At 43.0% G+C, this 12079-nt stretch overlaps 1 long non-coding RNA gene across 1 annotated transcript in view; it reads left to right on the forward strand.

Moving 5' to 3' along the window:
- Positions 1 to 8082, forward strand: part of LOC309530689 — a 165397-nt gene extending 157315 nt beyond the window's left edge. Inside the window, exon 2 of the long non-coding RNA XR_014218850.1 lies at positions 7968 to 8082. This is a non-coding gene — a long non-coding RNA (uncharacterized lncRNA). The remainder of the gene's footprint in view (positions 1 to 7967) is intronic.
- Positions 8083 to 12079: the final 3997 nt, after the last annotated feature.

Consider the following 12079-nt stretch of genomic DNA (forward strand, 5'->3'; position numbering starts at 1 on the left):
TATGCTCAGTCTTCAACAAGACGTAATGGAATTCACCTCCTTAGAGGTTTTACCCCCTCCCAGACCTGCCAACATCTCCTCCTCTGCATCTGCTCTCTCTATATATAATGGAGAGGGAGCACGTTTCCTGGAAAAAATACTTTGGCAATTCCACCCATCATTGACAATACAGAATTTTGGCTTTAGACGCAATCCCTGGAACATAACCCCTGCGTAAGTTACTCTTTCAATTTCGTTTTGAAATAATACAGTCAGGGCACCATAATCTGTTCAGTGCTATAGGGTCTCTAAAGATCTCTAAAAGTCTTCATCCAGCCATGGTCTAACCCAGGGGTCAGCTAATTTTTTTAACAGGGGGCCGGTCCACTGTCCTTCAGATCATGGGGGGGGGGCAGACTATATTTTGAAGGAAAGGGGAAATGAATGAATTCCTATGCCCCACAAAGAACCCAGAGATGCATTTTAAATAAAAGGACACATTCTACTCATGTAAAAACAAGATGATTCCCAGACCACCTCAGGGCCGGATTTACAAGGTGATTGGGCTGGATCTGGCCCCCGGGCATTAGTTTGCCTACCCATGGTCTAACCCCCCCTGGTCTAAGCTTTGTGCATGCAAATGAGGGTGGATGCTGAACAAACAGGCTGTCTGCTGGAGCAGCAGAGATCTTGCACAAGATGTCACCAGAAGAGCACAGGGAGGTGGTGATTTGTGTGGGGCGGCGGTTTGCTTCTCTCCGTACAGCAAAACATTTGCGATCCTCTAAGCCAGATGGCTTAATAGGCAAGACTCCAGCTCATAGCACCAATATGATGGAACTGATAGATTGGCTGAGTATGATCAGGGAGGCTCAAGCTCATATCCCTGCTCACCTGTACAGAAAGCAGGAGCCAGCAAAGCTCAGAGAATAAAGGAGCTGGCCAAGCTTGGAGAAATCATCTTCTCTGTGAACAGCAGAACCAGACTGTGCGCTGCTCTTGTGCTCATTCTATTACTGAACCAGTTGCTGTATTCTGTTGTTGAAACTGTGGGTGGGATGGCTCAATGGCAGAACATACCTTGCATGCCAAAGGACACAGGTTCAATCTCTGGCATCATCAGGCAAGGTTGGGACAGATCCCTGCCTGAAACATCGGGAGAGTCACTGCTAATAATAATAATAATAATAATAATAATAATAATAATAATAATTTATTATTTGTACCCCGCCCATCTGGCTGGGTTTCCCCAGCTACTCTGGGTGGCTTCCAACAAAGATTAAAAATACATTAAAATGTCACACATTAAAATCTTCCCTGACAGCCTTCAGATGTCTTCTAAATGTCAGGTAGTTGTTTATCTCTTTGATATCTGATGGGAGGGCATTCCACAGGGTGGGTGCCACTACCAAGAAGGCCCTCTGTCTGGTTCCCTGTAGCTTTGCTTCTCACAATGAGGGAATCACCAGAAGGCCTTCGGCGCTGGACCTCAGCGTCTGGGCAGAACGATGGGGGTGGAGATGCTCCTTCAGGTATACTGGACAGAGGCCATTGAGGGCTTTAAAGGTCAGCACCAACACTTTGAATTGTGCTCGGAAACATACTGGAAGCCAATGTAGGTATTTCAGGACTAGTGTTTTTTGGTCTCGGCGGCAACTCACAGTCACCAGTCTAGCTGCTATATTCTGGATTAGTTGTAGTTTCCGGGTCACCTTCAAAGGTAGCCCCACGTAGAGCGCATTACAGTAGTCCAAGCGGGAGATAACTAGAGCATGCACCACTCTGGTGAGACAGTCTGCGGGCAGGTAAGTGTAGACAATATTAGCTAGGCAGACCGATGCCATGACTCAGTATATGACTGCTTTCTATGCTCTCGTTTTAGTCAGGAAGATCAGAATTAGATCGAAAGATTGTTTCCACGCTAGAATCCCTCCTCAACAAAGAACTATTATGTTCTAAACAAGTAAAGTAATTTGCTTGGAAATAACAAACCGCCTTCCAAAAGTGGCCGCTCTATCTGGCCTCCCTAGCGATTGTTTTAGAAGGTAATTGAAGGGCAGGATGTGATTTGGCTAAAATAAAAGGGAATCAGAGGGTGTGAGTTACAGACAGGACATCCAAAGGGAAGTATAATTCTTCACACAGCACATCGTTAAACTATGACATTCCCTGCCACATGATATGGAGACGGACACCAACTTAGATGGCTTTAGAAAGGGATCAGGAAAATTCTTGGATGATAAGGCTCCCAATGGTAATTGATGAGGATGATGAAATTGTAGCTCCAATATCAGAAGCAATTTGCCTCTGAACACCAGCTCACTATGGCTTCCTAGAGGCATATTGGCTGACCACAGTGAAAAACGGGATGGTTGACTAGACAGGATATTGGTCTGATCCCAAAGGAGTCTTCTCATGTGGACTTCATTAATTAAGCCTGTCTATAATCTTATTTGTTTCTCTCTCTCTCATTACTGTTTCATTATTTTTTCATTTGCTGTTCATTTTCAATTTCTTCGTTGATGAGATCCTGCTTGTCTTCTGGTGTCCATACCTTCAGAGTCTTCCATTCAAATGGCATGGAATTAGTTGGTTTTATGCTTCTCCCCTAAAGCATAAAAATTTTCAACTTTTGGACAGATTGGACAAAGAGTCTTCATATTTCATAAGCAATTCATCAGTTCCAGCATCCTCTAAGCTTTCAGCAGAGACCTTCCCTGTCTTCTCCTGCTTGTAGCTTTGGCAGTTTCAGATCAAATGGCATGAAATTTCCAGATGTCCTCCTACACTATGTATGCATCAAGCCTGCCAGGATTGAGAAAGGTTGGACAAGGGACCCCCATTTTACGATCAGTTAAATTGGAGTGACATTCTTTAAGCTATCCATTGGTTTCTGCTTGAGACTGGATGGTTTGCATGAGCTACCACTTTCAGAGCGTTCCAAGGTACTCTTTTCCTACCAAATGTATCCATTTGTTAAGCAAGCTGAAATATACTCGGAGTCGAGTGTGAATTTCATGCTCTTTATTCAGCTCATGATAGCAATGAATGAAGCTTTCCGCAAAACGTCTAGCTATATATACATTATTTACACAATGGGCCCCGTGTGATTGGCTAATTCCGGTCTGCTCCTGTAGGCCAATCAGGTTGCAGATTCACTTCCTCCAGAAGCCTGATTGGCTGCACCTGCAGGCCAATCAGGTTGCTGATTCACTTCCACCTGGAGCTGGATTGGGTGGCTCCTGTGGACCAATCAGACTACTGCATTCTGGATCCTATTGTTCTAGGATTCAGCTCAGTACATAACACAAGCCATCCAGCTCCTCTTGTCAACTTCCTACAAGAAATGAATGGGATAAACACAATGAAAGCGTTTCATTCATGTCTCCCATTTGTACATAACCGTAGAGATCACCCAGTTCAGCCAATCACTCCATGTAAGATCTGCAATGGAGGATGCAGCTAGGGCATCCCTGAGAGTTGACCTTCTAGCCTCTGCTTAAAGACCAGTGGAGATCCCCCCACTTCCCCAAGTCAGGCTGTTGGACTTTCAAACAGCTCTTACTGTTATGGATGTTTCTCCTAAAGTTTCTTCCCTGCAATTTCCACTCACTAGTCCTCCATGAATGTGTCTCTTCCTTTTTTGAAGTTAACCAAGTTGTTGGCCATCACGACCTCCATAGTTTAACTGTGTGAAGAAGTACTTTATTCAATCCCAAATTCTTCAACATTCAGCTTCACCAGATGTCCATGAATTTTCATGTTACGATAAGAAATTTTCTCCTTGCCATGCATAATTTCATAAACCTCTATCCTCCCACCTCTGACTCACCTCTTCTCCAAACTAAAAACTCCCAAATGCTGCAACCTGTCCTCAGAGTCACTCCAGCCCCTTGATCATTTTGAATGCTCTTGTCTGAACCCTTTCCAACTCTTGTCCTGGCCTTGGGAGCAACAGAGATGTCTTCTCCGTGGCCGCCTTTCATATACAGTGGTACCTCTAGATGCGTTCGCATCCTGAGTAGAACGTAACACATGACTGAGCATCTGCGCATGCGCGGGTCGTGATTCACCACTTCTGCGCATGCCCGTCATTTTTTAGCATCTGCACATGCGCGAGCGGCGAAACCCAGAAGTAACGGGTTCCGTTACTTCTGGGTCGCCGCAGAGCGTAACCTGAAAACGCTCAACCTGAAGCGACTTTAACCCGAGGTATGACTGTATTTAAAAACCATTATCATACCCTCCTCTTAATCTCATCTTCTCCAGGCCAAGCATAACCCAGCTCTTCCAACCATTCCTCCTAGGACTTGGTTTCTATATTTTCATTCATTTCTCACGGGAATGAATGGGGATGAATTTGCTTAGCTCATCCCTGAGTTTTGTAAATGAATGAACAGCCTGACTTCCCAGAGGAATCAGGTTACCCAACGTGGAAAACAGGATGTTGGCCATTGGCTTCATCCATCAAGGCTCTCCTTGTGTCCTTAGCTTTGCACATTCCACTTGTGTCCCTAAAAAACAGCCCAGAGCTCTCAGAGGTACAACAAGAAAAGAATCACATGGACTGGCCCTAATTCTGTTGCTTTACTGTTGCGCCAGCAATTTGGGGGAAAAGAAACCAGGTTTTTACACTTACAAGGAGGGGAAGGAAGAGAGGTTGACACAGAATATAAATAAAGTGATCTGCAGTCGTGTAGAACTGCACTGTTGCTATTGAGACAGGGCCGGTGAAAACAACAACAAGAAGAACCAGCCTCGCCAATGAGGCCTAATCAAAGCCCCCTTGCTTACAGAGTTATGCCAGGACAAACTTCTCATTGATTCGAGAGACATTGGTTTGCTTGCCTGCAGATCTCAGGTTTCTCGCGCCAGTCTCAGTCCTGTTTCACAGTTTGTTCATAGGCATCCTCTGACTTTTAATGAGAACTTATAGCCTCTCTTCTTTGCCTTTCTGGCCACCCACGGCCATTTAAAGACTCTGCAGATGGGTTGGCTTCAAAGCCTAGGATTAATGGACCTTTATCGAGAGTCCACGATAGCCTCTACTGGGCTGGTTTCTTTTGGCTCAGGTAGATGGAAGATTATTCTTCAGACAGGAAAGTGCTGTTAAAGTGCAGGAGTTGAACACCATTCTACCATTATAATGCCTTAATATGAGGGAGTCATCCTTCTTCAAGGCTTCCCAGAGACAGCTAGCTGGCCACTGTGAAAACAGGAAGCTGAACTAGGTGGGACTTTGGTCTGATCCAACAGGGGTCTTATGTACAGATGTAAGAAGAGCCTTCTGTATCAGCTCAATGGCCCACCTAGCCAGCGTCCTCTTCTCACATTGGCTACACCCAAGTGCCTGTGGGACACCTACAAGCACGACAACAAGCGCAACTGCACTCTCTCATCCTGTGGTTTCCTGCAACTGGTATTCCAGTGCTTTACCAACTGCACTGGCTCCCGGTGGAGTACAGGGTCAGGTTTAAGGTGCTGCTTTTGACCTTTAAAGCCCTATGAGGCCTAGGACCCACGTACCTACGGGACCGCCTCTCCTGGTATGCCCCGCAGAGGACCTTAAGGTCCACAAATGACAACATTTTGAAGGTTCCAGGTCGCAAGGTGGTTAGACTGGTCTGCGCACAGAATACAAACGATGTTGGAGGAACCAAAATTTTCTTTTTTTATATAATATATTTTTTATTCTTTTTCCATAACAAATTACACATCCAAAACATCTTTTTTACATCCAAATTCCTCCTTATTGACTTCCCTCCTCCCGCCTGAAAAACCTTCCTAGTACTTACTTTCTCCACATTTCTTAAATTTAAATTACACCACCATATTATTAATTAATTTTTTACAATCTAACAATATTCCTACCTTTTCTCTTCACAGAGCTTCCTTAAAACTTACAAACGTTATCTGATTATCACTTAATTTTTGCATATATTCAGTAAATTTCATCCAATCTTCTGTAAATCTTTGATAACATCGTTTCCAGATCCTTCCTGTTAGTCTATTGAGTTCCGCATAATCCATCATTTTCATTCTCCATTCTTCAATCGTAGGTAACTTTTCTTGTTTCCACTTCTGAGCCATCAAAGTTCTTGCTGCTGACACTGCATATAAAATATCTTCCTATCTTTCTTATCTATTTCATTACCTATTATTCCTAGTAAAAACGCTTCTGGTTTCTTTACAAATGTATATTTCAATACTTTCTTCAATTCATTATAAATCATTTCCCAAAAGTTTTTAACTTTTTTACAGTCCCACCACATATAGTAAAATGTTCCTTCCTTTTCTCTACATTTCCAACATTTATTACTTATCTTATACATCTTTGCCAGTTTTACAGGTGTCATATACCATCGATACATCATCTTCATTACATTTTCTTTTATAGCAGTGCAGGAGGAACCAAAATTTTCAAGGGCTTGAGGCAACTCCTCCGTGAGTAAATGTTACAACCTTTGGGTTTTAAAAGTCTAGTTAAAGGACATGATAGAGGTGTATAAAATTATGCCAGAAATGGAGAAAGTAGAGTGAGCACAGGGGAAAGTCCAACCCCCCTCAAGTTTTCCTTTTTTCTTTCCCAACTCTCAATAAACATTTCACGGCTTCTGGGCATATATAGTCCTTATCAGGTTTTTTGTTGTTGTTTTTTAATAATATATTTTTAATGTCTGGAAAACCACTGGGCATGCTGCTACATTCAAGCATTAGCGCACATCAGTCATGCCACTAGAATTTATGGACACAAAGGTCGGGAGATTTGAGACTTAATAGGGGGGGAAAACCAATTTAAAATACAGGTTAAAATGAAATTTAAAATGCGGCCTCATTTTAAAAGTATCCCATAGATCAAAACCATAAGGGGTGGGAAACATAAGGGTCAGACTGAGTCCAAACCAAAGGCCAGGCGGAACAGCTCTGTCTTGCAGGCCTTGCGGAAAGACGTCAAGTCCCGCAGGGCACAAGAGTGTCAGGGCCAGTACTGAAAAGGCCCTGGCCCTAGTTGAGACCAATCTGATCGACATGTTTCTATGTGGATCAGGGGTCAGCAAACTTTTTCAGCAGGGGGCCAGTCCACTGTCCCTCAGACCTTGTGGGGGGCCAGAACTATATGTTGAGGAAAGAAAGAAAAAAAATTCCTATGCCCCACAAATAACCCAGAGATGCACTTTAAATAAAAGGACACATTCTACTCATGTAAAAACACGCTGATTCCTGGACTGTCCGCAGGCCAGATTTAGAAGGCGATTGGGCCGGATCCAGCCCCCGGGCCTTAGTTTGCCTACCCAGGATGTGGATTCCTCATTTTACATGCATAGATCTCAAACAGATTGAAGCTCAACTCTGCCTCTTTTTCAACTTTCATTTGCAAGCCTTTTGAAACATTCCTTTCCGGAGCTTTCTTAGATGGCATTTTAACTCTTGGTATTGTAAAACAAAGAAATTTGGATTTTGAGAGAAATGATCTCTTCCGGGTCAAGCTTGCTTTAAGTTTCCCTGTTGGAAGAGCTGATCAAAAACGATCTTATCTGCAGACTCGATTAGCATAACATTTAGTAACAGCATGCAGATTTTGCAACCGGAGGATGAGTTCCAGAATTAATAAACTTCTCAAAGTGCTGCAGAATTATGCCAGGAGAACAGGGGATGGAAAATGTAGGGCGTCTTTTTTCAAATGAAATGAAATGAATGAATTTCATGCTCCCAGCAAACATTCTCTATATTGCATGCATGGTGAACTCCTTTGAATGCAAGCACACATCCTCCTGAAATTTGTTAAGGAAATGTCTCCACCCCCAAAGAATTTGCCAACCCATCCTTGCTCTTACCGACACATCAATGCAATGAGGAGTGTTATGTGTCATTATTCCACAGAAGTGCGGAAAAGCAAAGAAAATTATGATGTTTTGCCACATAATCCCACTTCCTGAGAATCTCAGCTTTCATTAATTAAAAAAAAAAAGGTTCCCTGGACCTTAAAGCATGGGTAGGCAAACTAAGGCCCGGGGGCCAGATCCAGCCCAATCGCCTTCTAAATCCAGCCCGCGGATGGTCCGGGAATCAGCATGTTTTTACATGAGTAGAATGTGCCCTTTTATTTAAAATGCATCTCTGGGTTATTTGTGGGGCCTGCATGGTGTTTTTACGTGAGTAGAATGTGTCCTTTTATTTAAAACGCATCTTTGGGTTATTTGTGGGGCATAGGAATTCATTCATATATTTTTTTCAAAATATAGTCCGGCCCCCCACAAGGTCTGAGGGGCAGTAGACCGGCCCCCTACTGAAAAAGTTTGCTGACCCCTGCCCTAAAGGTATGCTTGCAAATCTGTAAATGAGGCCTGCTGAAATCTTAGAAACTAGAGGAAGTCCTATTCCAAACCCTGAGCGGCTCTCCTCTCAGTTCTTTCCTTCAGAGAGGTAAAGTTGCCATCTTCTGAGAACTGGGCTTCCTCTGTTGTGGTGCTGGAGTTATGGAATTTTGTTTATGTTCTTGCCTGGTCTCCTTCACAGGGGAAAACACTCTGGGTCCTTAAGGAGACTAAGAAGTTCTTACTGCTGTATGTAGTTCAACATGTTTGCTTTTATACAGGTTTTGTTTATTTGTCCTTTTCAATTGCACACACACACATACACACACACTTCTGAACATTTATCATTGAAAGATGGTCTATATTGAAAACGAAGGAAGAGAGTAACAGTGCATTGATAGGCAGTTGACCGTGGAAACAGAAATAAGAACCGAGACACAAAAAAGTAGATTAAACCTGGAGGTAGGAAAAGCAGTCGATTTTGGTTTCTCTCCCTTTTTCATTCTCTGGTTCTCCACATCAGTTTGTGATTTCACACACACACACACACACACACACACACACACACACACACATTGCAGTGTTAATGTTTCCTAATAAGCACTCCCCCCCCCAAAGCAATTTTTACCTAACACAACAGAATTTTAGTATTACTTTGTTCTACTCCCAAATTGCTTTGTGGAAGATTATGGCCTTAAGTCCCATTGATGACCTCAATTTCCTCTGAACAGGAGAGCAGCTTTTGAAATCATGCCCCACGTTATATTTTTGTTTTCCTTTTGTTTCTTTTCAAAGTTATGGATCCAGCAAGCTATGCCCCCTCCCTCTGGCCACGCCGCTCTAATTTTGATAACCATTGGCGACCAGTTCATTCTTTGTGTGGGCACATGCTTTAGAACTTCCCAAACACCTACGAGGTTCTGTCAAAAATAAGATGCAATCACTTGTTGCCTAGGCAACGAGAGCACTGGGCATGCGTGCTGCTAACCCTATGCACCTCTGCACTCAGTAACTTCTCTTGACTAGCATTAGCATATTTTCCTGGTGTCAACATAATAAAACCTTCTGTATGCTGCAGCCAAGTGTCGAGCGCCTCTGGCTAACAGTGGCTAAAACCTTTTCTTACTTCCATCCCCCAGAGATCCTTCAAACACCAAACCTCAGCATCTTCCAGGAGCACTGAAATATATTTAAGCTGGGCTTGCTTGGGGTGGGTGACATTAAAAGGAAGGAGCTTGGCTTACAATAATATATGAAATTTGCTCCATCTCTTGCTCTTTAGGCCTTATTAGCTCTTGAAGGTTGCCAAGACACAACATTGCAGTAACAGTAGATGTCACATTTAGGGATGTTTGTCCTGAACAAGAAGGCTGAAAATGAACCCGGTCTCCTTGCATTTCCCAGTGAAACATCAAAACCTGTTGAATGAAGGTGGGCCTGAGTGACGGGGTAAGGATGCAAGACTCTGTCAATTCCAGTTCCTCATTTTTCTAACCTTTGATTCGGGTTCCATGGATTTCTGCATCAATTTTATTTTGGTCCGAGAGACTGTTTGGAGATACCAGTAAACAGAAATATCTACAAATTGATTCTGCATAACCTGATTTGCTTAGTAGTGATTTGTAATTGCTGCAACCCAAATGGCAGCCAGTGCAGTCAGGCCACGATCGGTGTGATATACAGTGGTACCTTGGGTTACAGACGCTTCAGGTTACAGACGCTTCAGGTTACAGACGCCGCTAACCCAGAAATAGTACCTTGGATTAAGAACTTTGCTTCAGGATGAGACAGAAATCGTGCTCCGGCAGTGTGGCAGTAGCAGGCGGCCCCATTAGCTAAAGTGGTGCTTCAGGTTAAGAACAGTTTCAGGTTAAGAACGGACATCCGAAATGAATTAAGTACTTAACCCGAGATACCACTGTACTCAAATCGTTTTGTCCCAGCAAGCATCTGGCCGCTGAATTCTGGACTAGCTGAGGTTCCCAAACTGCCTTCAGAGGCAGCCCCATGTAGAATGTGTTGCAGTAATCTAACCTAGAGGATACCACCAGTCGAAGCCACTGAGGCCACCTGAGCCTCAAGCGATAGCAAAGGGTTCAGAAATAACCCCAAGCTTTGTACCTGCTGCTTCAGAGGGAGTGTAAGCCCACCAAGAGCAAACAACTTCCTAGCCATCTGGTCTAGGGAACCGCCCACTAACAATGTCTTCTCGACCTACTTTTGTCTCTAGCCCTGCTGCAGCTGTTGGGATGGAAAATGATCTATGACCAGATGATTTCACTTCCTCTTGCCATCACTGCATTAGTGTTCTTGCCATTCCTCCTAGCAATTGGTGGAGAGGCTCTAAGATTTTAAGAAAATAATAAAAGTATTATACCAATTCTATTTGCATAGCTATTATCACTAACCACTGAGCGTATGTTAAGAGAAAGAAAAGGCATAGATTATTTAGCATGCAAAAAACCCCTATTAACCTCCCGTAATTCAGCCTGACAGCGCTGCCAGGGTCATTTTCAGTAATGTTTTTAAATATTAAAGGTAATTTCAGAATTCCTCTTACCCACCTCTAGATAGTCCTTTTGATGGAGATTGCCATTTCAATAACTGTGATTCTTATTCAGTAATACATAGGACCTTGAGAAAGAAGAAGGGAGGAGGAGGAAAAAGAAACATTTAAGAATCCGGAACATCACTTGTTTTGGAAGGAAGAAATAATATACGGAATGAATATGCATAGAACAAGATCCCTTAATTCTACCTGCTGCTGGTCAATGACACTCAACTAGGGGAGTTTTCTGTCTAGAGCAAAAAACTATCAAGAATGGGGACTTAGAGGCAGAATGAGACAGTCATTTTAGGCAGCTGATTTGGGGAAACATGTTAAGGGAGCAAACCAATATTGATTCAATTCCTTATGGTAGTATTTGTTAGGTTTCTGTTTATGTGCAGTTTTTGGAGTCACAAGACTCTGTTTACATTCCAGACTGTTGGAAGCCTCACGGGAGATGGGAGATGGATGTTGATGTTACTGGTTTCCTGTTTCTTTGTTCCAGTTGGTTCTCTGTCTTTCACAGAGAGAGGATGCATATTCTTTTCTGTCCTGCGTAGTTAGAAATAAAACGTAGCAATGTAGCTCATATATTTCTCATCCGGATACTCTGTGGAATAGGAACGTGCCTGAAGCCTCATCAAAGGCTTAGGTCGTTAATCACCGTCGGAAGAGATTCCGAAGACACAACTGGAGGAGTAGCTCGGTGGTACGGAATTCCAACAGTATTAATTAAAAGTTCTTCTCCCTCTCACTTAACACTAGAACTCATGGACCACCTATGAAACCGAATGTTGGAAGGTTCAGAAGAAAGTGCTTCTTCACACAGACTAAAACAATGAACTTATAAAGGGGGAAACAGTTTAAAACAATTATTCAGAACCTACAAATAATTATAAAAGTCACGAATAAGTTAAAACAACCAATTAAAACCTACATCACTATTCTACATATCCAACAGGCTTGCCTAAGCAAAAATGATTTTAGGAGGCATTGAAAAAGAGACAGTGAAGGCATCTCCTGGAGGTCAACAGGCGGGGAGTTCCGAAGTGCTGCCTCATTAAAAGACCTATTTCTTATAAATGCAGAACAAGAATTATGTTGCATATTTAACTGTGCCAGTTCCACAGTTCTGAGTGGTCAAGAGTTCATGTATGGGCTAATGTTCCTTCATGTCCAGGGGGAAGCCAGCAACCAGACTGGTTGGCCAGTAATTCAGAGCCTGAAGATACTAAAC

The sequence above is a fragment of the Podarcis vaucheri genome (assembly GCF_965113315.1).
Source record: "Podarcis vaucheri genome assembly, chromosome: 4".
In the NCBI taxonomy this organism is placed as follows: Eukaryota; Metazoa; Chordata; class Lepidosauria; order Squamata; family Lacertidae; genus Podarcis; species Podarcis vaucheri.